General features: G+C 40.7%; 1 protein-coding gene across 4 annotated transcripts in view; it reads left to right on the forward strand.

The window, feature by feature from the left end:
* Positions 1-26,604, forward strand: part of FMN1 (formin 1) — a 403,953-nt gene that overhangs the window by 2,169 nt on the left and 375,180 nt on the right. For 3 of the 4 annotated variants that reach the window (XM_053928167.1, XM_053928168.1, XM_045201499.2), the window contains exon 3: positions 15,138-15,202. The exons of the other annotated variant lie outside the window; for it this stretch is intronic. The gene's annotated coding sequence lies outside the window, so the exon portion shown is untranslated. The remainder of the gene's footprint in view (positions 1-15,137; positions 15,203-26,604) is intronic. 4 annotated transcript variants of the gene reach the window in all.

Genomic DNA, 26,604 nt, shown 5'->3' on the forward strand with positions numbered 1-26,604 from the left:
GAATGGAAGAACTTTTGTTTTACAGTATTTTTCTTCTCAAAGAATAATATATTTCTCTTTGCCTGTGCAGAAAACAAGTGATTACTGAATATCTATGTGGTTCAATTTTCTCATTTAGAGAGGTTAACAGTCTTATCTGCTTTGGGAGGATAGTTTGAAATTTCGAGTATATGGCCTATTATATTTGTTAGGGTCCATTCTGTTGTGTGGGATGGAAAGTCAGCAGGAAGAACCCTAAGCAAAAATGGGCATTTGGGGTTAACATAACTGAGTCATGACCACACTCTATGCCGTGGTGAGGAAGCTGGTCTTCCCCCAGCCAGGTCCTGAAATTCAGATGCTTTTCTGGTTGATTAGTGGTTTTCTGTCTCCTCGTCTCTATTTCTTTCAGTTCTGTCTTCTGTTTCTGCTTTTCTTTCTCTGCCTTGGCTTTACTCTGTTCTATCAGAGACCTTGTCCTCTCAGTACCTTCATAAGCTCTAGATTCACATCAGTCTAGCTCTGTAACCTACGGTTAGCTCCTTTCTCTAGCTCTAAAGTGAATCTCAGGAAAGAACTCTGATTGGTCCTTGGTTACAGACTTAAGCCTGCTTTGACCAAGGGAATGGGGTCCTGTGGGTACTATCATTTTCTGAGGGTGGAGCTCATATCTTGCTTGGCCTTCCTCCATTTCTAGGAATAAAATTTGTAGATCTGTCTCCAAAGGAAGGGGAATGGGAGGAATGGGAGCGGATTGGAATGTGATGTGTTGATGGTAAACATTCTTGATATGTGATTCAGAAACACTTCTTTCCTGCCTCATATACAGTGAGTCAGAGTCCAGTTTTGTTCAAGCTTTCAACTTGTGCATGTCATCCTAGGCAAAAGTGTGTTTTAGATGATCCTGCCTTTAATGGTTTTCTTTACAACTTTACTTATAAAATGGTGAAAATTCATCAGAGATATTTAATAACATACAGTGATCCCACTGTTGGAGGATCATGTTTGGGAGTTATTCAGAATCTCTTATTGGACCTTAGTTTCCACAGAGGTCATTATTTTTAGGTGTATGAAGTCTTTGTCTTAAAAATCAGTGTTATTCTCAGCAGGTCTCAACCTGTGTGTTGACAGAGTTATAGCCACTAATCTGATTTGCTTGATCATGTAAAGATGCTAAACCATGGGAATTGTACCCTCATGGAGCAAATATGAGCTTGCCCCAACAGGCTGGCCTTGTGAGGAAATGGAAACATCCTGTGTTTAGTGTCTGTATAGAAGTGCAGACAAAGCAGTCATCTGTGTGCCTGTAATATGATAATTATGAAAGTAGGAAGAGGGAAGGAAGGCTACGAATCTCCTTACCTTGTCAATATATAAAAGGCAAGGTTCTGGGAAGTGGACCATTCCCTATCAGCTAGGGTTTCTTATCTTCTCTGGCTAGATATAAAACATGTCCATGAGTAATCTGTATTTATTTAGGCTTTGAATATGTACTTGATGTGGATCCCGGCCCGTGGGATCCGTGTGCTGTGGCAACAATAGATAAATACACATGAACTACAGAAATCCTGTGGAGAAAAAGGGACGGCATGGCCACTCTCTAAGTGAGAGAGAGGGTGAGAGGCCCAGAGAGAGCCCAGGAGAAAGAACCGACCCCTGCCTGGACAGGCTTTTATTGCTTTTCTGGGCACATTACATTGAGGATGGTCCTCATTTACTATGCACAGGTTTGCTTTGGGTGGTTACCTTTTATAGAAAATAAAGGGAAGGATGTTGCTAATTACATCAAAGAAGAAGGATATTTGCTAATAGAAGGGAAAAGTGGTCGAACTGGTTACACTCCATACTTGGGAGATCTAGCTCAGATTTTAGGAAGTTAAAGATACTCAGTAAACATTCGCTGCCTCAATTCAGGATGAGGGAGTTTTAGCAAGAGCGAGACTCATAGCGGTCTAGGTACAATGCAGGCCTGATTCTCCACAGGAGAACATGTCCATGGGTGGGGGTCCTGTCTGCCGGACCTCGCTCCCCACTGGCTTTTCCGAGTGGGGGCTGGTCTGCATTTCCCACTCGTGGAACAGTTCCCTATATATAATGCCATAGTATATGCATGAGGCTGGGGAAGGGGGAAGAGTGGTTTTCCCTTTGGGCCATGTCACCTCACCGCTTTGCTGAAATGATTAAGACCACTGTAATTCACCTCTGCAGGAACTGGGCTGCTAGCTAATTTTTTATTTTTGTTGTTGTTTTTTTTTTTAAGCCAAATCATCTATTTTCTTACCTTAATCAAAACTGACCTGTATTGTGTTCTATCTTATTAGGGCTATGCCTGTTTCTCCTTTCTAAAGAGTCATAGATCATTGTTAAAGGCCAACATCTTTCAAGTTAAATACTTTTTCTTTCCTTGGTATTCTGAGTCACAAGCTATTGGAAATATGTGGGATGTAAACAGGACTTTTTTTATAACAGGAGGAAAACAAAAGTTAGTTATCATGTGTATAACACTTACATATGAGAGTAACCAGACATGAGTAACTCCAAGGGATAGGAGAGGATTTTGGCTTAAATACCATCTTAGGCTAAAGGAAAAGGAGTTTTGGGCTTCTGGTTAGGAGGCAACTTGTGGGAAGGTGACCAGAAAAGTGTGATGAACAAGGGTTGTTTAGTAAGGTGTGTTATGGAGATTTAAGTCAGTTTCTTCTTTGTGAGACTTATCTAGTTCTCCTCTTCCTGGCGTGGGAGGAGATACCTTTTGTAAGTGGAAATGTCTTTATAAATATGTGTCCTTTACAAAAGGAAAACTTGTGCACTGGTTTTAGAGCTCTTCCTGCATCTGCTGGTTCTCAATGGCCTTTATCTCAGAATAATCCATGTGCCAAAGAAGCATATCTTGGGCAGTATATTCTGATACCCCTCATTCTGCCCTTTGAAGTTTCCTTTTTTCCCACTAGGAAGTCAAAAGCCAGGCTATAGGTAGCTATAGAGAGATTGGGGTAAGGGTTTGCAAGATAAGAGATCTGCAAAGCAGGAGAGAAAGAAAACAGATTGGAACAAGGATGAGAAAGCAGAAAATGACATTTAAATGCATTACCCACTTTTTTGAAACAGTCTCTCAGCCCTGGGACTAAGTCAGTCTAGTAAAACTGGTGTGTCTCATTTCAGGAGTCAGTGGTGTAGGAGGGAATCAGGTGGGTACCTAAATTAGGATTCTATATGGTATACAAAAAATTTAACTAAAGAAATTTGAAGGTCTAATTAGCTTTATTCAGTAATTCATTAATTGGAGAGCATCCTGTCTAGCAAATAGAAAGGGACTCTGAGGAGCTCTACAAAATGAAAGACTTTTATAGACAGAAGGAAGCAGGGCAAGGAAGTTATTCTAGCAGAGTGAATTATCTCGCACAAGCTCACCTTCCTTTTGGAGGGAGGCAGAGGTCTATCAGAGAGATTACCTCACTAGTTCACTAGTGCTGACCAGATAATTCCATATTGACTGGTGAAGATTATAATACTAAGAGAGGCTTAAACTGCACTTAGGTTAGGTATTAAGTCTTGGTTTGGTGACATGGGCTTAGCACAAGTGACTCCATTTCAGGCCTGTGTCTTTTTTAATAATAGTGTGAGCAATCAGGCATTTAATAAGGGGGTTTCTATGGAAACAAAAGAAAAACAAAGGTTAATGATTATAACAAACTATATTCCCAGTTTTTGACTCCAGACTGCAGTCAGTCAAAATTTCTAGATGTTGACCTCAAAGCATCCGGAGATAGTAGAGTGAGAACAGGCAGTGGCAATTTAATGAATTCCTCAGCTCACAATTTGAATGTCTCTGGTGAAGGGATCACGTGTTCCTGTGAACTTTCTGGCCAATGCAACAGGAATGCAGGATGGAAGGACTTTTTAATATTCACGTTGGTCATTAAGGTATGGACAAGGTAGCAAATGCAGCCAGAAAGCTGATTGGGGAGGGTAGATAAGGCTTTGGAGCAGCACAGAAAATACCATTTTGTTGCTACTGTGGAGGTACTAGTACCAATATCCCAGTAGGAGTGCTCTAGTATACGTTTTTGTGAAAGAAGCACAGAGAACATGCAATGACCTGCAGAACAGTATTTAAAAATCCATCTGACAGAGCAGTTTGTGGGCACTCTTTAGCTATGGTTGCCCTGTTTTTGCCCACACTGGTATCGGCCCACACATTCAGGCTCAGGTGCTTTCTCCAATGATTTCTTCTGTGTGGGTTTTTCAGAGAGAGCAGAGAACTTGTCTACTTATTAGGAGGAGCTAACCCCAGTGATCTATTCGCCATGGTCATTTTGGGAAACTGTAGTTTCCAAAACCTTGACATTTGTGCAAGTGAAGTTCCAGTGCAATTCTCTGAAACAATGGCATCATCTGTGGCTGAGAGAAAACCCTCTGAGTAGCACATAGGTGGCAATGGTCCTTTCTCATGCTCCCCGAGAGCACTTCCCAATGTCTCAGTGTCTCTGAGTACTACAGAACAGTTTGTGTGCTCCTCAATGTTGTAAAGATTGCTGAGCAAGGATGGGGAAAGTATTTTAGAATGACAGTTGCTCTCTCGGCATTTAATGATCTTTCTCCTCTGTGAGAATTTCAACTGGGCAGGTACTATGTTAAGTGTATTCAGTGTCTGGAAGGCAGTAACTAAAATCTTTGTCACCATTTCCAAATGGTACATTGCTGCTTTGATCTCTTCACTGACTGAAAGCTCATCCTTATGGGCTTGGTCCTATGAGTACGAAGAAAGCCAGCTTCTCACCATTACACCATGGAGCCCATATAACTTGATGTTCTATTCTAAGAATAAAATGCCCTTTAAGTCTATTGCAGGAGCAAGCAGTGAGCATGAGTTGTATGTTCCCTCTGTGTCCATCCTGTGCTTAAAACAGGAGATTTAAGCTCCTTTCCTTGGCTATCTAATCTGTCAGTAGGTACCTCTGTGCAGTGGATAGATGATACTATTTAGCATAGATGGGCAAGTAAAGACTCAGAGAACTTAATGTGCTTGCTTAACAGTATGGCTCTAAGTGGGATCTGGGTAGTATTTACTCCACCCACTGGGCTTGCAATTCACCTTCTGTCTAGTAAGCCACTGAAAGCATTTCTGGCTTTAAAATTTTTTAAACTTTCAAAGCAGGATAAACCATAAATATAGTGCAGTATTCTTAGTATGGATCTAGTGAAAAGTAAGAGTTGATTTTTTTTTAGGTATTAAAATGATTATCCTTTCCCTTTTTAAATAAAGACAGTCACTTTAGAAATTTTTCTAAGCCTAGCTCAGATTTGGAAAGCTTTGCACATAATTTTTTAAAAACCCACAGGCCTGCAGAAAACAGAATTCATCTGCAGAACTGGCATCTGTCCCGTCCCCACTTGCCAGTGTCCCTGTCCCCTTTCATCCCTGTTTCTTCTGTAGCATCTCCTACCTACAGGAGACCAACTGGGCTGTTGAATCTACTCTTTCCTCTCCAACCAACCCCCATGTAAATAGGAATAGAACATATCATGCATAATAAGGTGCACTGGCCTTGTGTTAAGGTCACTTTCTTATTTGTCATAAGCTGGTCCTGATTTCTTTTAAATTCTGAAAATACAGGTTAATTCTAATTTTCATGATTTTTTGAAGAGCTAAAACTCCATGATACCCTACTGTCATAAGGGAAACTGTGGCAGGTTGAAACAAATAAACTTACTGTTTGCTCAGGCAGCATTATCCATAATCCTTGTATCCACATTATTCTCTAGGTAGGTGACAAGATATATTCCTAGTTGTACAGTGGAAAAACTGAGGTGGGGAGGTAAAAAGTGACTTGCCCAAGGTCAGCCATGGTCAGTGGCACAGCCAAGAATAGATCCAGGTCACCCGACTCCCTGGGCTTTGTTCATTACGTCACTTGCCTTCTCTTCAGGAAGTACCAGCCCTGCCAACTACAAAAATGAAAGGACGGTCAACTCTCAGACTCAGTGTTTGAGGCTTGGCCTTTTTTAATTTTTTCATTTCAGGGTAAAACATATCAATGGCCGCTAACTTGCTGCAGTGTTGGCTAGATTTAGGATCTTAACTAATTCAGAATGTGTTAAGAAAAACAAAATTCTATATTGATAGTCAATCATACTGTGTTGTACACTTAAAATTTTGTTAAGAGGGTAGATCTCATGTCAGTGTTCTTTCCAAAATAAATAACAAATTAAAAAATTTTAAAAAGATAAACTTCTGATATCATAGTCACTAGCTGGGCAAATGACAAAGCAAAAGGGAGAGGCAGGTGAAGGCGTCAAGGTGGGTGCACAGGGAACCTGTTCTCTACCCACATCTGAGAAGGAAGAAGAGCACAGAAGAGGGGAGAAAGGGTTTATAGTCGAAGACTGCACATGTAGAGGTATGACATGGACCCAGGAGAATAGCATCAGGAAAAAAGTGAGTTCATAAATAAGAAGAGAGTTTTTATAACTGTGGGCTTTTAACCTCACAGTCAATGCATGATGTGCAGATTCTGCTGCTTGAAAAAGATGAGGTCAAACTCACAGAGGGCGAGGAAGCAGAACCACTCTGTTCTCATTTTGCTTCTGTCTTTTCCATTCAAGTGTAGCAGATGAGAATCTCCATCTACAGAGACGGGTACATAAAAAAAATCTCCTCTTTATTTTTTTTACAAAGCATTTCAGTTTCAAGCCTCTTCCTCCTGGGAAGGCAGAAGACTTACCCTCAGCCCTTCTTAGGGTCACACTGCTCCCTAGAGCCATGTCAAGGCCAGGGGGCTGACACTGTAGGGCAGCATTGGGAGAGGGGACCCTGTGGTCAAGGAGGTGTCAGACCACACAGGTTACACTGCAGCACCCAGGGGTTTTGCTCACATGGCTCTCTTAGTTGCACATCTCCAGGTCCTTTTTAGTCCACAGAAAACTTTTGGTGATATTTCCAATGGTTCCTTCTACCTGGTATACCAGATATAGCTCTGCAGGCTTGTGGTCTTTCTGGGGACACTGCCGGGAAGCAGGACTGGGCTCCTCACTCCTCCAAATCTGTAAGGCTACCCGCCTTCTTTCCAAACAGCTCTGGGGAGATATTACTCCATGTTTCCTAAAGAGTCTTCATTTTTACAAATCTTATTTCTTTTTACTTGCTTCAAGACATTCCGTGAGTTCCTTTAAGGATTTTGGAAAACAAAATCCAGGAATGAGAATTCAGGTCATTTCTCTTTTTCTCCTTCTTACATACCTCCCCCGATGCAGTGAACACCAATTTCAAAATACCTGCCTTATTGGGAATCAAGCCAAAGGGACAGAAAACAAAAGGAAATAAAAAGGAACATTAACATCTCTGAATATTACTTTTCTTTACCAGTGCAGTAATTTTGGATATCTGTCAGGTTCATATCCATTTTCCTTTCTCTGAAAATGACCCCAGATACATGCATGGGTATCGTATACATAACCATGTCTCTGGCCAGGGCTACTAAATGCAGGGACATCTCCAAGAATTAGAGTTTAGGATTAAAGGACTGCAGTGACTGAGAGTCTCTGGAGTTAAGTCACAGTAAGTGAAGTGACTCAGAGTGAGAGCTTAGGAGTCTGGTCCCTGAGGCCCCTGGCAGGCGCTGCTTCCTGTTCTTCCTGCTCTTGGCTTTTCCACTATTACTCTCATTTCATGAAATTGTGCAGGAATTTAATGAAATTGGATATGGTTCTTTTTTTGTGAAGGTAGACAAAATCAGTTTCAGTTGCTTGCAACCAAGAGTAATTTAAGAATGATGTTCAAAATTGCAAAGGTAGAAAAACATGGTAAAGAGGAAACCGAAACTCCAGATAGGTGAAGAGATAGTAAGATAGGATCTAGCTATTTAAGATGTGTTTGTCTGATGATTTAAAGGGACTGTTGCAAGAATTGTATTTGTGATCTGGAACAACTTTTGGCGTTGTTTGAGAAGCCGTTTTTAGCCACGGGTACTGCTTTGTCATTGACACACTAGAGACAGTGAAAGATACGCAGGCTTTTGAGGATGGAAACTCTTCATCTGAGGGCTTGATGAGTCTGGGCTGGTTTAGTCAGGCGAGAGTTTGTCTCAGGAAACAGGACTGGCTTTCAGGTGTTCAAAGGACTATTGGCTAGGAGAGGAGTTGGATTCTCATGGCAGCTCTGGAAGTAAGAACAAGCACCAGCGGAAAGATGTTAATGGAAATTGACTTGGCTCAGGAAAAGGGAACTTTTTTTTCTCTCACATTTAAGGCTGTCTGGAATGCCATGAGGTTTCCTTGTGGAGTAGAGAATAGTTACCCATGCAAAAGTTCAAGATAAGACTGGATGGTCATTCACGAAGGTTATAATGAAGGCGAGAGTCCTGTGTTGGTCAGGAGATGGGATGGAATGACTAAGTTTTCTTTAAATCTAAAATTCCAAAAGTTTCTCTACGAATATTATTAACTCCTAGGCAAGGAGAATGTGAACCCACATTTTGACAGAATACAGTAAGAAAAAAAGAATCATAGGCTGAAAACTTACATTGAGAGAAGATAGTTCCAAAAACTAACAGAAACAAAAATTTTATTTTACCTTACATGAAAGGAAGAAATTAAGATGATTAAGGTTTTATATTCAGGTGGCTCACTGAATTAAAAAACTTTCTGTAATATTAATGTAATCTTACAAAATGCAGGAAATACTGTATTCTATTTTACCTAGAATTGTAGCCTACATGAAACTGAGTAGCTTTCTTGGGTTATTTTAAGGAATAAATCAGAATTCCAACTTTTCTCCCTAACCTTTGTAAATGAAAAAATGTTACTATAGCACCTTCTGTAACCTAAACAGCTCAGATATTTTTAGCCACCATTCCCAAAATGTCTCACATAAGCTAATCCCTGTAACAACAGTGTAACCATTTATATATTTTTATTATTATTCTTAATTAGAGGATAATAACTGGATTAGTTTGTTGTTCACTACAGCAAACAGATGTTGACATTCAAGAACAATGTCTTAAACCCAAAGGGACAAGGAAAGCCACTTATTTTCAAATTGTGGTCTCAAAGGCTCCATCAGACATAGTCTGACATCATGAAGTTTTTCATAATCTCTTTTGAAAAACCTTCATGTAAAAACCTTAAAAACATTTAAAACCTTTAAACGAATGGTTTCCATATAGCCATTCATTATCTCTCTTCTTGATTTATTTGGGTGGATTGCATTTATAAAGAACACTCTAAAGAATCTAGTCTTTTCTGCTTTGCAAGACACCATTTGCCACAGAAGTAAAAAACATAGTTTCTATTTTAGAGTCTAACTGCAAAGGAAAGAAACAATCATAGACGTACAGCCTAATGTAAAGCCCTTTAAAAATTATTTTTTGAAACGTAAAAAATTACAAAAAGGCACAAAGAAGAAAATAACAATGATTCATATTACCACAAGGAAGAATCAACTACATTTTGGCAGATTCTGTCCTTATTTTTAGGTAACACACTTTTTAAAAATCATATGCATTGATTATCAAGAATTGAGATAAGACAGAAAGTCACAAAGATAATAATCTTTAAAAATCATCTCAAATAATACAATTACCATTATTAATCTTAGGTGATCATCATTTCAGACTCTATCTGTCTATGGATGCATGTTTAAATAGAAATACTTTTATAAAATTGAATAAGATGCTATTTATAACAAAAATAATTAATTTTTTAAATTTGAAAACAATGAAAAGAAACTGGATTGAAACTAAAGAATAGCCAGACATCAAATAACTACCTCATTTCAAAGTATATCAATTTCTTTTAAAAAATCTCTCTGTGGCTAAAGTGTCATGAAAAATATTAAGAGGTTGGAGTCACTTTTATTATTATTTATTTAATAATAATAATTTATTGTTATTATTTATTATTAACATTATTAATTATGTTGCTGTTTTATAAATACATTTTTCTTTAGAGAGTATAAATTGACTACTCTTCTTTTATTTGAAGGATAACACTTTTGAAACTTTCACCTCTCTTTCTCTCCCACCTCCTGGGTATTATTAGATGTATTATTATTTGTATATCTTTCAAGTTATAGCATTCCATCTTCCTCTGTGAATTTAATTTTAAGCAAGTTTGGTAATAGTAGCTCTATGCTTAAATGGACTGAATATGTACAGATTCTGAGTGTGATACCCTTGTACTTTATTTTCAGTTATTTTACTGACTATGGTATTTGATAAACATCAACACACTAATTTGACACAGTCATTCATAATCCCTAATACTTAGGGTCTCTAAAACTGTGTAACCCATTTTTCACTCATTCACTAAAAATTTGTTGAGTGCTTATTTGGTGCTAGACATTACTGTTGAATAGCATGTAGTCCCTGCCCTCAAGAAGTGAGAGCAACCAAAATATATTAAATTCCCACTGTGTTAGCCCCATGAGAGATTTTTTTTTGTTTCATTTATTTATTAATATATTTATTGATTATTCTATTACAGTTGCCCCATTTTCTCCCCTTCACTCCATTCTATCCTGCCCACCCTCTCCCTCCCACATCCCCCCCTATAGTTCATGTCCATGGGTCATACTTATAAGTTCTTTGGCTTCTACATTTCCTACACTATTCTTACCCTCCCCCTGTCTATTTTCCACCTATCATCTATGCTACTTATTCTCTGTACCTTTCCCCCCCTCTCCCCCTCCCATTCCCCTATTGACAACCCTCCATGTGATTTCCATCTCTATGGTTCTGTTCCTGTTCTAGTTGTTTGCCTAGTTTGCTTTTGTTTTGGTTTTAGGTGTGGTCGTTAATAACTGTGAGTTTGCTGTCATTTTTACTGTTCCGATTTTTGATCTTCTTTTTCTTAGGTAACTCCCTTTAACATTTCATATAATAAGGGCTTGGTGATGATGAACTTCTTTAACTTGACCTTATCTAAGAAGCACTTTATCTTCCCTTCCATTCTAAATGATAGCTTTGCTGGATACAGTAATCTTGGATGTAGGTCCTTGCCTTTCATGACTTGGAATACTTCTTGCCAGCCCCTTCTTGCCTGTAAGGTCTCTTTGGAGAAATCAGCTGACAGTCTTATGGGAACTCCTTTGTAGGTAACTGTGTCCTTTTCTCTTGCTGCTTCTAAGATTCTCTCCTTCTGTTTCATCTTGGCTAATGTAATTATGATGTGCCTTGGTGTGTTCCTCCTTGGGTCCAACTTCTTTGGGACTCTCTGAACTTCCTGGACTTCCTGGAAGTCTATTTCCTTTGCCAGACTGGGGAAGTTCTCCTTCATTATTTGTTCAAATAAGTTTTCAACTTCTTGCTCTTCTTCTTCTCCTTCTGGCACCCCTATAATTCGGATGTTGGAACATTTTAAAATGTCCTGGAGGTTCCTAAGCCTCTCCTCATTTTTCCGAATTCTTGTTTCTTCCTTCTTTTCTGGTTGGATGTTTCTTTCTTACTTCTGGTCCACACCGTTCATTTGAGTTCCAGTTTCCTTCGCATCACTCTTGGTTCCCTGTACATTTTCCTTTGCTTCTCTTAGCATAGGCTTCATTTTTTCATCTGGTTTTCGAACAGATTCAACCAATTTTGTGAGCGTCTTGATAACCAGTGTTTTGAACTGTGCATCCAATAGGTTGGCTATCTCTTCCTTGCTTAGTTGTATTTTTTCTGGAGCTTTGAAGTGTTCTGTCATTTGGGCCATTTTTTTTTTGGTCTTGGCGCATCTGTTACTTAAAGGGGCGGAGCCTTAGGTATTCACGGGGTGGGGTAACACTGGTCCCTGAGCTGTGATGCTGTATGTGGGGGAGGGGCCGAGAGGGAGCAATGGCGCTTGCTCAGCTCTCTGCTGGATTTCAGTCACTCCCTCTGCTACCCACAATCAAACTGGGCCCCTCTAGTGCTGATTCCTGAGTGGGTGGGCTTGTGCATGCTCTAGGCCCCTGTGGGTCTCTCCAACCACCTCTCCTTTGAGGCTGGGAGTTTCTCCTGCTGCCACCCCAACCCCCACGGGCATTTTCAATCAGAGGTCTGAGGCTTTATTTCCCTGCGCTGGAGCCCTGGGTTATGGGGTCTGCTTCGCTCCCTGCCGTTTGTCCCAATTTATCTGTGCGCGAGTGTGGGGCCACGGGGTACTACCCGCCTCTCTGCCTGCCCGGTTCTCTACCACTCTGAGTCCAGCCCTCTCAGCCTATCTGCGTGAATGTGGGGCCGCAGGGTCTGCTAGTGGTCAGACTGCCTGCCCCATTCATCCCACACTCCGGCAGTCTCGGTCCCGCCACGGCCACTCGAGTCCTCTCTGCCCTGGTGCCCGTCTCCGCCCCTCCTACCAGTCTGGATGAATGTTTATTTTTTATTTCCTTGGTGTCGGACTTCCTTGTTGTTGGATTTTCTGTCAGTTCTGCTTGTGCGAGGAGGCGCAGTGTGTCTACCTACGCCACCATCTTGGTTCTCTGAATGTGTCTTCCTTATCTCCTTGGTTGTGGTACTTCCATACAGTTCTATTTTCTGTCAGTTCTGGTTGTTTTTTGTTTTTAAATTGTTGTTGTCCTTTTGGTGTGTGAGGAGATGCAGTGTGTCTACCTATGCCTCTCCATCTTGGCCAGAAGCCCGTTTCGAGAGCTGTTTTTCATTATTATTTTTATCCTCAGCTCCCATCCTGAAGCCTGGTGTTCCATAAGCCCTCAGTTAATGCTTATTTAATTGAATGGGCCTCTATGTGTCAGAAACTGTGGGAAGTGCATTAAAGTTATGTCTAATTTTATCTTGACAACCAACCTACTAAGTAGGCATTTATGTGTCCATTTTATAGAAGAGGAAGTTGGGTTTCAGTATTATCCCAAAGTTATACAACAGGCTTTGATTGTAAAACTCATTCTGGTTTCATGACACCGGGCCTGGGTCACTTATGTTGGGAGTAATGGAGGAAAGAGGCACATGGCCTGCTGTTTATAATACAGTGGGGTGAGCACTATAATGGTGCACGTACAGTCTAGAGGTTAAGAGGCTGCTTGGGGTTGAACCCCTACTGTCTATTTTCTATATGGCATTGAGCAAGCTCTTTCACTTCTCTAAGCCCCAGTTTCCTATCTGTAAAACGGAATTAATAGTAGGATTATGTAAGGTAAAATGTTGAGTGTAATGCCTGCCCCCAGTGCTCAAGAAGTAGGTGCCATTAATATTATTTTATAAAGCGCTCTGTATCCTCAAAGGAAGGAATAATTCTTCACCTCAGATTTCCAGGGGAGGAGACATTTGCACTTGGGCTCTGCCGGGAGCATAGGAATTCATCAGGTGAGAGGTTGACAGAGTCTTGAAAGGAAGAGAAACATGAAACACAGGACAGGAGACCCTGCTGAGACCCACAGCACTTGCAGCTGCTAAAACGTCCTTCCTTCACTGTACTTCTCGAAAGTGTCCACACAGGAGTGTCTGTGTTTAGAGAGGCTTACTTGCAAATGACCGTTGTATCTTACTGGACCATCTTCCCATTGAGAAGTGAATTGGCCAGTGTCTGCACAGCTCCCAGGAAATGTGACAGGGCAGTTTTAGGGCTATTGGTCCAGGAGGCCAGAGGCCATCCCAGGCCAGCGTAAGAGCACCTGCTGGTCCTAAGGAGCCTGCAGCCTGTGATATTCTGGAGCAGTGTTTCTCAACCTGTTTTTGCCATGGTCTCTTTCCTTTAGACTTCTCCCTAATTACTCACCCCCCACCCAGGAATTGTTAATACCACAGATAAACTGCATATCTGGTTATGCACCATATGTTTATCCCTACTTCATACATAGAAGAGTAAGATTTTTAACCTCCTCCAAGAACCAACTTGGAATGAAACAGACCTCAGAGGGCCTTCTCAGGTAAGCGGCTGGTCTGGAGCCGATCCGAAACTTGAAGGTGCTGTCTGCTGTGCTACAAATAGCCACTCTTTATTATGCTTTCAGTTGCACTTCTACAATGCTCCCTTCTGGAATAATAATCTGGGTCACTGCATTAACCTCCTAGCTGGTCTCTCTCTGCTTCCTCACCTGCCCTTTCACAGTCTGCTTTCCATGAGTAGCCTGAGTGACCTTTTAAATGTAATCAGATGATGTTTTTCCTCAGCTTAAAACTCTCAAATAGCTTCACATTGGAATTAGAATGAAATCTGGACTCCATATCATGGCCTGCAAAGTGTACCTGATTGCGCTATTGCCTGTCACTCTCTCTCCCGGTGCCAGCCTGCGTGCACATGAGGGTGCTCCCACGGACAGACAAAGGCCTTCAGGCAGGAGGTCACAGGTGTTTATGGTCAGCAGCACTTGGTGAGAGAGATGACTTCCAAGAGGATGTGGGTGGACAGTGGCAGTGGCTATGACACCAAAAAGGCACAGGAGAGGGGATTTGTCTGCTGAGGGAAGTCAGGAAAGTCTTCTCTGAAAAAGTGACGGTGATGGGGCTATGATCTGAAAAAATCTTATGAGTTAATTATGTAAAAGAGGAATGGCAGTCACATCCTGTGCAGAGGGACCAGCATGTGCAGAGCCCGTGTGAGGAGGGAGTGGCCCGCCCATGAGCCACTGAAAGGTAACTGTGGCCAAGGCATAGGGTAAAATGAAGGTGGAAAGATAGATAGGGGGCCATTCACAGAGGGCTTTTCAGGCCCTGTTAAGGCCTGAAATCTGTCTTAAGGGCAAGATTGCCACTGAAGGGTTTTGACTGTGTGTGATTAGTGAGGAGGTGACAAGGTCGGATTTTTGTTTTGAAGAGATTGCACTGGTTGCAGTGTAAGCAACAAATGAATGAGCATAGACGCATTTGGAGGTACTGTGGTGGTAGGGTGGTAGGGTGGCAGCTGGTACTGGTTTGGCCAGGACTTTGCTGGTTTTAGCACTGAAAGGCCTATATTCCGGAAACTCAGGGCAAGCCAGCCCTGTCTGTCACTTGTGCTATGCCATCATTCAGGTAGAGATTATGGTTGTCTCATGAAAGATGCAGGACCTTCTCTTCCCTAGGCTCACATCAGAAGAAAAAGGATTAGCACCACAATGCCCAATTTCGGAAAGCCCCTTGGAATTGGCCTCCCCAAACATACAGGCAACGCAGCAGTACACACAGGCATGTACACACGCACACACACACACCCCTAGTGTGCACATTGCTTCAGGTAAGCCTTGATTTTTATTTTTTTCTACACAGGCCTGGTGGTATCACGTTTCTGACATCTCAAAGCCTGGAGCCTGCCCAAGCAATTGTAGACCTAGGTAAGAAAGTGAATTAAATCATTGCTGCACTTTGTACTTCTGTTCACTGTCACCTGCACCCTGGCCCACTCTTACCCCCAGCTTGCTGGTTCCAGTCTTGCTCCCCCACCCCCTGCACATTGTTAGCATCCAAAGTACCACTAAAGCATGCTCTTTGAGCACACTGTACCACAGAGCACTTCAGTAGTTCCCAGTTGGCCCCTAAATAAAGTGAATAGCTCCCCTCTTAGATTTTCAAGCTGCCTCTCCTGCCCCCTTGTATAACTCTTCACAATGTTTCCAAGTCCCCCAAGGCAGAAGACCTTTGTTACTAAAACATCAGAAAGAATTGAGGGAGGAATACTGCTACTGTATTCTCACTACAAAAAGCTAATTGGGCCCACTGTGTGCGCCAGGTACTATTTTAATAACTTTGCATATATATTTATTAATATGTTATTAATAAATGGAACACTCATTGGACAGCCTTTTACTGGGCATCTGTGACTTTCCAGGTAACCTCTCAAGCACAGGACACAGCAGGGAACAGAGCTTCTCCTTTCGTGGTGGTAGCATTCTGCAGTGCCTGGGGAGAGACCGAGTAACCATGGGTGCGCAGTGTGACAGATGACAAGTTCCATGGACACAGGTGCATCAGGGTGAGGGCCGGAGAGTGACACCTACCAAATCGTGGAAGGAGTATTTTAATGAGGCATCATTTGAGCAGAGATTGAGTCATAAAGATTCTGGGGCAGTTCAGACAAAGGGAATAGTGAAAATACATATTTTCAGTTTATGTTGGAGTCCTGAAATCACACCTTTCATTTTTCTCTTAGGCACTGGTCAAGGTTTCATAAATCTATTCTTCTACCCTTTGTTTAGTATCTGGAAGTTTTAAAAAATCACTTTATTCACATTTCATATCTCCTACTTCCATTTTAGTCTGACCTTTATTGGAAATTTTGGTATCAATTTAGTCTCTTACTCTCTAATTTGCTGTTTTGTATTTTTTATATTTTTTTCTTCCTGATACATATTTTAGTGATGGGCATGATTATGATTTTTGTCTACTTTAATCGTGTTTGTTGGAAAGTAAAACCGGAGACATCAGCTGTCATTAGTACCAGCTACAAGTAATGATATGCTTGAATTTTCAGGCAGAGACACAGGTTGGATTTATATCTTCAGATAATGACACTTTAGTCCACTCTTTATTGAATATCTGCCATCTTTAAGGCATGTGTTGTAGGGAAAGCAAAGATGATGATGATGGCAGTCCTCCCTTCAGGGAGATTTTGATCGGATAGGGAAAAATACATCCCCAAAGGTTAATTGACAGTAGGAAGTAGGGTGCATTGGAATTCCATTCCTGGCTAATGCAGATCTGGAACACATAATAATAATAGCTATTATACAGCCCCTGTTGTGTATCAGACTCTGTGTTCTAAATGCTGATAGGTCTGTCAGATATCATTATTGCCTGTACTTTAGGGATTAGAAATTGGGGCATGTAGACATTACATAGCTAGCTAAGGTTCCCATGCTGAGTGGAAGAGCTGGGATTTGAACCAAGACAGTATAGACCCTAAAGCTGTGCTAAAGGGTAAGAGGGAGGGTTGCTCTGGCCCTCAAGACTATGAGGCATGGAGCCCAAGGACTGCTGATGTCTGAGTTCATGGGCACAGTTAGGACTGAGCCAAACGTTCTGCCAGGGAAGGCTAAACAGATTGGAAACTGAGAGTAGGGCATGGAGACATCACAGCCTGGCTTAGGCTGTAAGAACCTGAAGAGGGCCTTGAATTAAAGACTCTGCCTTTGTGCATGTGTCAGGAGGAGTGCTTACAGCACATCTTCAGGGGCTACATGTTAAATACCAAATAAAGAGTTTAGACCAAACAGGGAAAAAGGCTTTAGAAGTTCTGGGCTGTGTCCTGGGTCTCACTTAAGCTAACATTTTTTTTTTTTTTTTACAATAGAGGTGAAAATAATAAGCCTTGATTAATTCATTCTTTTTCATGTTAATTTTACATTCAGTGTTATTGTTTTTAACACTTTGCTTGCCTTCTTTCTAGTTTGTTGCATTACTGATGAAAGTTTCGCTTTGTCCCCCTCCTTGTAAATTTCATATGCCATTTCCCTTGGCTGCTTCCCTCCCTTACCATCTTGTGGTGCCTTTTGGCTCAAGAAGTCTGGGTTCTGATCCCATGCGTGACCTGGATCTACCACGTACCTAGAAAAGTACAGTGGAGAGTGGGCTCCGTTTCTCTGTAGGAGGGGTGACAGAATTGGGAGGGACAATAAAAAGGTATTTTACATATGGGGACACTGAGGTACAAGGAGGTTAACTGACTGGCAAAACTGGCAGAGATGGGCTTGAGCCCGAGCCTTCTCACTCTGGTTGGTCTGCACTACTGGGGTGGAATCGGTCTTACATGAAGATTCACCAGTCCCGGCCCAGTTGTACCATGGGGTGAGTGCTCCATAGAAGAAGAGTAAATCAGTGGATCTGTCTTCAGATTGAGATTCAGTGACCCCAGTCAGTCCTGTAGGGATTTTCAGAGCCAGGGTTCTGGAGCAAACCATCTGGTTTCAAATTACAGTTCAGTCACTTAGTAGCTGTGAGACCCTAGGCAAGTTAGTTACCCTCTCTGTGCCTCAGTTTCTTCATTGTAGAAGGGGATGATAATGGTACTTACCTCATAGACTCTTATTTGTGAACATGAACCTGTTAAACAGGTAAAGCCCTAAGAAGGGTTACTAGTACCTAGTGAGTGATCACTAAACAATAGTAATCATCTTAACAATTAAAGATGTAGGCTATTCCTTCATCTTTCACTTGAGAACCAAAACTCAGAAACACTCTTGGTATGCCTAAGTCATGTCTTAGCTGCAGGCAGACACATTGGGAATTTGTCAATGCTGGGAAGATCCCTGACCATTTCAATGCCTCTTCTACTTAAGTGAAGCTGAAATCTCCTGAATTGACTCCACAGCCTATCATTTCCTTTGACAGGGTAATCCTGAGAATGAAAATACTTCTGGGATGGCAAAATTATGTACTCAAAAGCTAAATGATTTCAATCTGGCCATATTTTGAAAGTGAATTTTCATGTGGCCGGGAAAAAGAAGATGTTACAAGTCAGACAAAAGGAAGCACAAAGAGGCTGGTTAGAGAAGCCAAAATCAAGTTATCCATCTAGAATAGTGTGAGAAAAGTGTCTGACATACAGTTGACCCCCAGGGAATGATGTTTTAAATGGAAAAGGTGCCATTTGCTTTGGTGGTGCTCCACTCAGGTATTTTGCTCAAACCTCCCCCAGCAAAGTCTGCCATGTCTCACATGCTGATCTTGTTTTTTACAGTTTTCAGATAAATTGTTTATTTAATAAGATTGTGTATATGAGATTTCTTCCAAAAGCATTGTGGAATTTTGAGGCTTTGTAGCCTCAGTTCAATAAATAATCCAACTGGGACAGAACCTCTCATTTAAGGGGCATGTATATGGGTGAGAATTTCTTGATGCTTTTCATTTCCATGGGCGAGCACTGTTAAGTGTGTATGTGGGAGGAAGAGGGGTGGGTATATTCAGGAGTTCTCTGCTTTGATGTGCACTAAAGTTTGACCTCACTGGAACCATACCTACCTTTGGTTTTCCAGTCTCCAGACCTACAAATGCACGGCCCGCATGTGTGAAGTGTTCTGAGTCACATGTTCTTCACTTTTGAGGACTCACTTCCTTATTGAAAAACAAAGGAAAGGGAAAGAGATGTAGAGAAATAGGGGCTACCTGCCCTCTTACATTTTTTGTAAAAGAGAAGTAATAAAAGGAGAAAATATGTGGTAAAACACTTAGAAGACTGAGGGGTTTCATTCCAGAATGTCAAGTCCCTCCCTAGAAATAACCTAGGAGTTCTCCATGATTGAGACCCTAGCAGTTAAAGAATATTTCTTTCCTGTGAAAAGAATCTAGTTTATTAATTAAAGCAAACCTGGGGTAGGAAAAAGTCTGTCCACCTGACAGTTCCCCTCCATGTCCGGGGCTCCTTGTTTAAAATAGCTCTGGATCAGCATCCATTTCGCAAAAGAAATCATGACTCGGTTGAACCAGTACACTTTGCTTTAGGAAACATGATAGTGTGGAACATGGAAACATTTCTGATTGCCCAATATTCTAAGTCCATAGTGGGAAAATCAATCATACACAGGGAACCTGGTCATTAATAACCTTCATACAGTAGGGGAGTTGGGAACATGAAAAACCACTTGCATTTGCTCATTTGATCCTATGCTCCCAGGAATCTAGTGGCCTCTCTTAGGCTAGATACCCTTAAATATCAGGGGATCAAATTCTGTGTGTTAGGGAACTAAATGGTCTAAGTAACTGAATCAAGGAAACATTCATGATTATTGGGATCTACTGTTTTTATTTGAAATAATATACAATGATGTGAGATAATACAAAAAATAGCTTAAGAGAACAAAAGGTTCTTTGCCTTTCCAAGAAGAATATATATTAGAACGTATGTAAAAAATGAATACTAGCTTGGGTTGGAACTGGTTCTGAAGGCCATTTCATCCAAGCACGTAGCCACTAATGGAAGTAAAATCAACAGGGCCTGATAATGGATTTGAGTCTGAGGGGGGAGGTATTAAGGAGGACTGATAGGTCTATAGAACTGGATGGATAATGATTGAATTTCCTCAGGATCTCTATCAGATAGTCATCAACATGCACTTGAAAATGTCCAGTGATAGCAAGCTTTCCAAAGAAACCCTTTGAACAACTTTGATTTTTCCCTTCTTTGGGAAGGGAGTTATAGTTATCCCCGGGTTTCTTCTCATCATTTTTTTGTGTCACTTGCTTCTTCTTCAGTGAGTATAAACTTAGTAACCCAGCAATCACTTGTTTATGGGTTCCAGTGAGGCCACATTAATAATAATACCTTATTATGGTGAATCCTATTCTTTCCTGTTTACATAGGACTTCATCCACTTCTGAAAACCTCCTGTTATTTCATGGAGCCTCACATGCTCGGCATTCAGACCAGTCACACACCATCCTCCAGCCTTGTCCTCATGGCACCTTGCCCTGGCCTCTGCTGCTGGTGCCCTCTGTTAACCATGCTGCTGAGCACAGCAGGCTTTTGTAATGGCCTTCTTGAGTTTTTAGGGAACTGAAGGAGATGGTACATGGGAAAGTGACCCTTTCTCCAACCCTGGCCATGCTTGCTCACCTGGGCCCTGAAGTAGCATGGTTGGTTTCATAGTCTTTCAAAGTCTTCTATGAACACACAGAAAATTCCAACCTTCTTCTGTTTGGTTAACATCTGTCTCTTTTTCTCTTTTGTCCTCGTCTTTCTCTTTCTCTCCTTCTATTTCTTACCCACAATTTGCCCTTTCTCTCTTTCTAAATTTTTATATATATGTGTGTCTCCTTCTCTTTTCCTGTTGCTCCAATGCAAAAATTTTTCCCTGTACATCATGGAGGATTCCTTGTCCATCAGTGTCACAAAGAGGTGGACTGGATAGCGCATCGCCACCTAGGCTCAGGTAGATCACTGTTCCTCAGCAATTTCAGTTTGTTATTCTAGCTGCTCCATTTTCCTGTGGGATATATGAGGTTGCTCTCTTATCAGAAGGCCTCTGGGAAGATCATCCTTGCACTTACAGTAGTGCTTCAGTGATATGGTTCCCCACCTCCACCTCAAAGTCACATTCTTTCATTTTTCATCCTTTAAATTTTCTCCAGCCTTATTGAAATAATTTGGTTTTTTTTCACCTTTTTTCTTTTTAGTGTCTGCCATGACAAAGTAACTGCATGAGCTAAAGCCAACCCCCCTGTTTTCTTTTTAAAATCCTTCCTGGTAAGCTAGAGTATTGAGAAAGAGTCAAGCTCTAACTACTCAAATGTGCTATGCTGAAGGGACTATTGATTTTGGGGTTAGAGTGACCTTGTGTTGAAGCCTAACTCTGCCACTTTCTTCTTGTGAATTTTATTGATTATGATATATAAAACAAAAATGAAAACCATATGAGACAGTGGATAATTGCTAGAGTGAAGTGAGATAACAAATGTAGAACCTCTAATTCAGTGTCAAACCACATAACCAGTGTTATTCTCCATATCCTTCTTCCCTTTTCTGTCCCGTCCCTTGGGGACAAGGTGCACTTGTCGGATAGCTGGCTGTGCTTCATCACTGTGTCCAGATCCACATAACACTCCCGTAGCTGTATTGTACCTTTTCTTACTTTGCCACCTGTCTTCCACTTTACTCAGTGTACCAGTGGCCTTTGCATCTAGTTCATCACGGAACCTTAAGTTAGTATGTAGGTTGATCATTTAGTCATAAATCCACGTTCACCACTTTGTACCTTAGTAACAGTGTCCAATTTTTCATGAATACAGTAAAATCTGTGATAACCTTAGAAGTAAAACACATCTCCCTTTTGAATCATTGTGTTTTATATACTACGCATAGCCATACATTATGGTGGCAGCTAGTGATATTAACATAGTTTCTAATTGCTTATGTGAATATGTTCATTGTATCGGTTTTACTGAAACCCCTCAGAATTGAAGAACTAACTGTAGTTATGGTTATATTGGTGATATGTTGACACTTGGAAGGCAATTGAGACTGAAGAAAAGGAATGAGTTAAGTGTTGTCTCCCAACATCCAATTTAAGAAAACCCCGTAGTTAATTTTTCCTCCGCTAATAATTAACTCTAAAGAACCAGTGGTGGGATTAAATTTCCATGTCCTGAAGGTATTTATATTATAAAATGAAATGTGTAATGCCCCAGAACATACTTTTTAAAGCATGTAAATTTATTTGGCTCAAATAGGCCCCCAGTGCAGCCAAACGGATGTTTCTCCTGATGGCTGCAGGCCCTTTAAGAAGGATTTTCTTGGTAAATCCTGATCTCTTAATCCATATAGAATTCCTCCAATTAGAAAATTGATTCATCATGCAAGTACATGTCCACTTTAGAGAACATTTTATTTAATCTGATGATAAAAAAAAATACTCAATAGTGCACTCCCCGGAGGCCTCATCTGATTTACAGATTTACTTGGCAATTTATGAGACAGAAATTTGTGCCAAGTGCAACTTTTTATAGAAGGCTATAAAAATTATGGAACCTGAGGCCTTAGTTTCCTTCTCATTCTGGATTCTAACTACCATGGCACACATATCTGCTGCACTTATCATATATTTGCTCTTACTTCAAACTGTCTACGCCACAGCCCATGTAAAATCTTCCCGATAGCAGAAATGTGCTCAGACCACTTTAGTTTCCCGGCTCCCCTGTGTGCTGGTAACAAGGAGAGACCCACCACTGTGGTTCCATTAGGGATCAGAATGTCAGCCACTTGTCTCAAAATGCAATTGAAATTTTTTTGTATATAGTTATTTCTTCAATCTATCTAGAGGTCTTAGCAATCTCAAATTCAGAAATGTTCTTATTAAATTGTTTTGTAAACACTTGTTTAAATGTGTTTGAATCCTAGGAACATAGGAAATTTCTAGAAGCAGTGTGAAGTTGCTGTAACAAATTATCTAGGACAATCATCTATACCTCAAAGCTTTGGCTTCTTCATCAGTTTCCTAAATGTATCCTTATCTTCACTTTATTCTTTCCAAGCCTGCCACTTAGCTCCAGTTTTTGACTTCTGATATAGTAATATGCTTTTTTATGTTGTTGCCTTTCAACTGAGATCAATTAACAGATGTTTCAGAATGAAGTTGTGGAATCATCAGGAAATTCTGCTAAAATTATATGTAAATGGTATAAAAAATCTTAGACACCTTCTGTGTAACATTTATAGTTATAGAAACAGTGGACATGATATGTTTGCATGAAGTGGTGAAATTTGTGAGTAGCAATCAAATGAAGGAATTCTCAGATAAGCTCAGTTTATTAAATGGAAGACACACACTGAGCCCAAGAAGGTCCTGTTTCCTGTGCTAAGCCTTTGGGTCTGATTGTGGCTGCTGTGACACAGAAGGGTCTGTATTAGAACTGTTGAAATTAGGGACAAGATAATTCAGTTCTAGAAGGAATGTTGCAGATGTTGCATGCTCTTTTTCCTTGCTGCCATAATTTATATTCTTTATATTCTCACCAAGGGGCACAGCAGATCATGGTGTTACTTGCTTAAACACCATAGTCTGTAAACCATTGTTTCCCAAAGAAAGGAGAAACAATCCTTATGTAGAGGTGTTAGAAATCTACTAAAGGTCTCTCTTAACAGATCCACGGTCTTTCCCGGAAGTTTTCAGAAATGCAATATTTTGTAACTACTACCTGCAGACTTTTAAGACATTCAGGCTTGGATTCAAGTTCCAATTTTGTGACTCAATAATTGAGTGACTTTGGGCAAGTTACTCAACTTCTCTAAGCTTACATGGTTCTTATGGGTGAAATGCAAGAGTTACTGGCACTCATTTCAAAGGACTGAGAGAATTAAATGAATGAGGTGTAGGAAGCACTTAGCCTAGGACCTAGCACTGGTTAAGAACTCATGAAACTTTGGTGAATGTCATCCTCCCCTCCTCCTCCTGACCTTCTCCTCCCCTTCCTCTGCTTCCTCCTTCCCTTACTCTTCTTTTTTCTCAACCAAGTGTGAATCTACCTATTTCATTAACACACCTCTATCTTTAATGTTTATGGATTCTTACTGCTTTTCCCCAGGCTCTTTTCCTGCCTCTTCATTAGTGTACTAAGGAAAACAAACTTGTGGGACAGCACTGGGGATTTCAGCTGTCTTTGCTGAAACATATAAATACTGAGCCAGAATGCAGTGCGGCGTCACCGTGTCCCTTTTTCGGGAGAGCCTTCCATTTAACCATTACTCTATATAGAGTTACTGGTATTGTGCAAAATACTTCCAAAATAACTAACTCTTAGGGCAGATTTTATGAAGTGGCACTAGATTAAGGTGAATAAGGGCATTCTTTGATTCCCATGGCAAATGTAAGAGTTTGTGAAACTGATACCAATATGTCTCCCACAACAAAGCAAAAAGGAAGCGGGCACACCTTATGAAATTACTGCCTATAAGTTATGGTCCCTCATGAAATTCTGAGTATTTACTCAGACATAGAACTCTTCGAAAAGTCATATTTAAATAAGAAAACTTTAACAAGGAGTAGCTTTGAGCCCACTTGCTTCACTTTATGTAGTACTACATTGCATTAAAGTTCTATCCAACACATTTAAAAAATATTTTTTAAATTTATTTTTAGAAAGAGGGGAAGGCAGGGAGAAAGATCGGTTGTCTCTCGCACGCATCCCAACCAGGGACCTGGCTTGAAAACCAGGCATATGTCCTGACTAGGAATCGAACCTGTGACCTCTGATTCACAGGTCGGCACTCACTCCATTGAGCCACACTAGCCAGGACCCAACAACACATTTTTAATGGCATTTTTAAAAGTCTTTTTAAAAAAATAGTTGCCATCTGTAGTGGGATAGTAGAAAGAGCACCAAACTGGGAGTCTGGGAACCCAGGTTTGAATCCCTTCTGTCACTCAGTAGCTGTGTGACCAGGGACAAGTTACTCTAACCTTTCTGGTCTCCTGTAGCCTCTCTGTATGTGCAGTGACAATGACAATATCTGTTGTGTCTGCCTCACAGAGTGGTTGTGTGGCTCAAATGGAAGTTGAACCACACAGCCAAAAATAATTCTGTTGAACAAGTTTTGGCTTCTTTTTTATTTTTGTAGAGATTTGCTAGTATGTTATATATTATAATAAAACCTAGCTTGGACTAGGTTTTGTGGTTTCTAAGTCAAATTAGAGTTTCAAAGATAGAAAGTTTGCTTTTATAGTATAAACTGGCTTAGTGCTTTTTTCTTGTGACACTGCCAAGAAAGCAAATGAATTCATACAATTATAGTCTTTATGAAGAAAACAATAACCATTGAGATAAGTCTGTAAACTCGGTTTCACTCCTTCTATCTCAGAGTCATCTTCTCCCCTTCCCTTAGCCCTAGCCTTTGAGCACGAAACCTTCCTTGTTGTCAAGGCTGACCTCCCTTGTGCCCTCCAGCCCTGTCCTCTCCTTCCCCCAGTGCCTTCCTTCACCTGTTGTCCCCTATTTGACCACGTCTTCCACTTGCATCACCAGTACCTCCCTCTTTACTACCTCTGCCTTCTCAACTAAAAACATGCTGAAGTTTCCTTTGTCTTAAAAAACAAAACAAAAGTAACAGTGAAGACAAAGCCTTTACACCTGTGCAGAATGTTACCCTCATTTCCTTCTCTTAACCATCTTTTTATTTTTTTGCTCTTTGCAATATATTTTGGTGTTTTATTCCTCTACTAAAATTACTATCTAAAATTATGCCTGAAATCTTCCTATCTAATTGTTTGTTTTTCAATCTGTGAATAGTTTGATGTTTTCCTGAGCTCCTCATTCTTGACCCTCTGGTCTCTTTCTACTCCATTGTGTTCTGCTATTACAACTAAATTCATCTTTCTTAGTTTAGTGCTCAACAAACTACTTTCCTGATTGAAACACATTAAATGCTTCCCAATTGTCTATGAAGTTAGTGTTAACTTCCTACCAACCTGGATTCAAATCTTTCTCTTTTTTTAAAATATATTTATTGATTATGCTACCACAGTTGTCCCATTTCCCCCCCTTCACTGCACTCCATCCTGCCCCCCCTCCCTTCCCCCTATAGTTCATGTCCATGGGTCATACTTATAAGTTCTTTGGCTTCTACATTTCCTATACTATTCTCACCCTCCCCTTGTCTATTCTCTACCTACCATTTATGCTGCTCATTCTCTGTACCTTTCCCCCCTCTCCCCCTCCCACTCCCCTGTTGATAACCCTCCATGTGATCTACATTTCTGTGGTTCTGTTCCTGTTCTAGTTGTTTGCTTAGTTTGCTTTTGTTTTAGGTGTGGTTGTTAATAAGTGTGAGTTTGCTGTCATTTTTATTGCTCATATTTTTTATCTTCTTTTTCTTAGATAAATCCCTTTAACATTTCCTAGAATAATGGCTTGGTGATGATGAACTCCTTGAACTTGACCTTATCTGAGAAGCACTTTATCTTCCATTCTAAATGAAAGCTTTGCTGGATACAGTAATCTTGGATGTAGGCCCTTGCCTTACATGACTTGGAATACTTCTTGCCAGTCCCTTCTTTCCTGTAAGGTCTCTTTTGAGAAATCAGCTGACAGTCTTATGGGAACTCCTCTGTAGGTAACTGTGTCCTTTTCTCTTGCTGCTTGTAAGATTCTCTCCTTCTGCTTAATCCTGGGTAATGTAATTATGATGTGCCTTGGTGTGTTCCTCCTTGGGTCCAGCTTCTTTGGGACTCTCTGAGCTTCCTGGACTTCCTGGAAGTCTATTTCCTTTGCCAGATGAGAGAAGTTCTCCTTCATTATTTGTTCAAATAAGTTT

The sequence above is a fragment of the Desmodus rotundus genome, chromosome 7 (genome assembly GCF_022682495.2).
Source record: "Desmodus rotundus isolate HL8 chromosome 7, HLdesRot8A.1, whole genome shotgun sequence".
Taxonomy (NCBI): domain Eukaryota; kingdom Metazoa; phylum Chordata; class Mammalia; order Chiroptera; family Phyllostomidae; genus Desmodus; species Desmodus rotundus.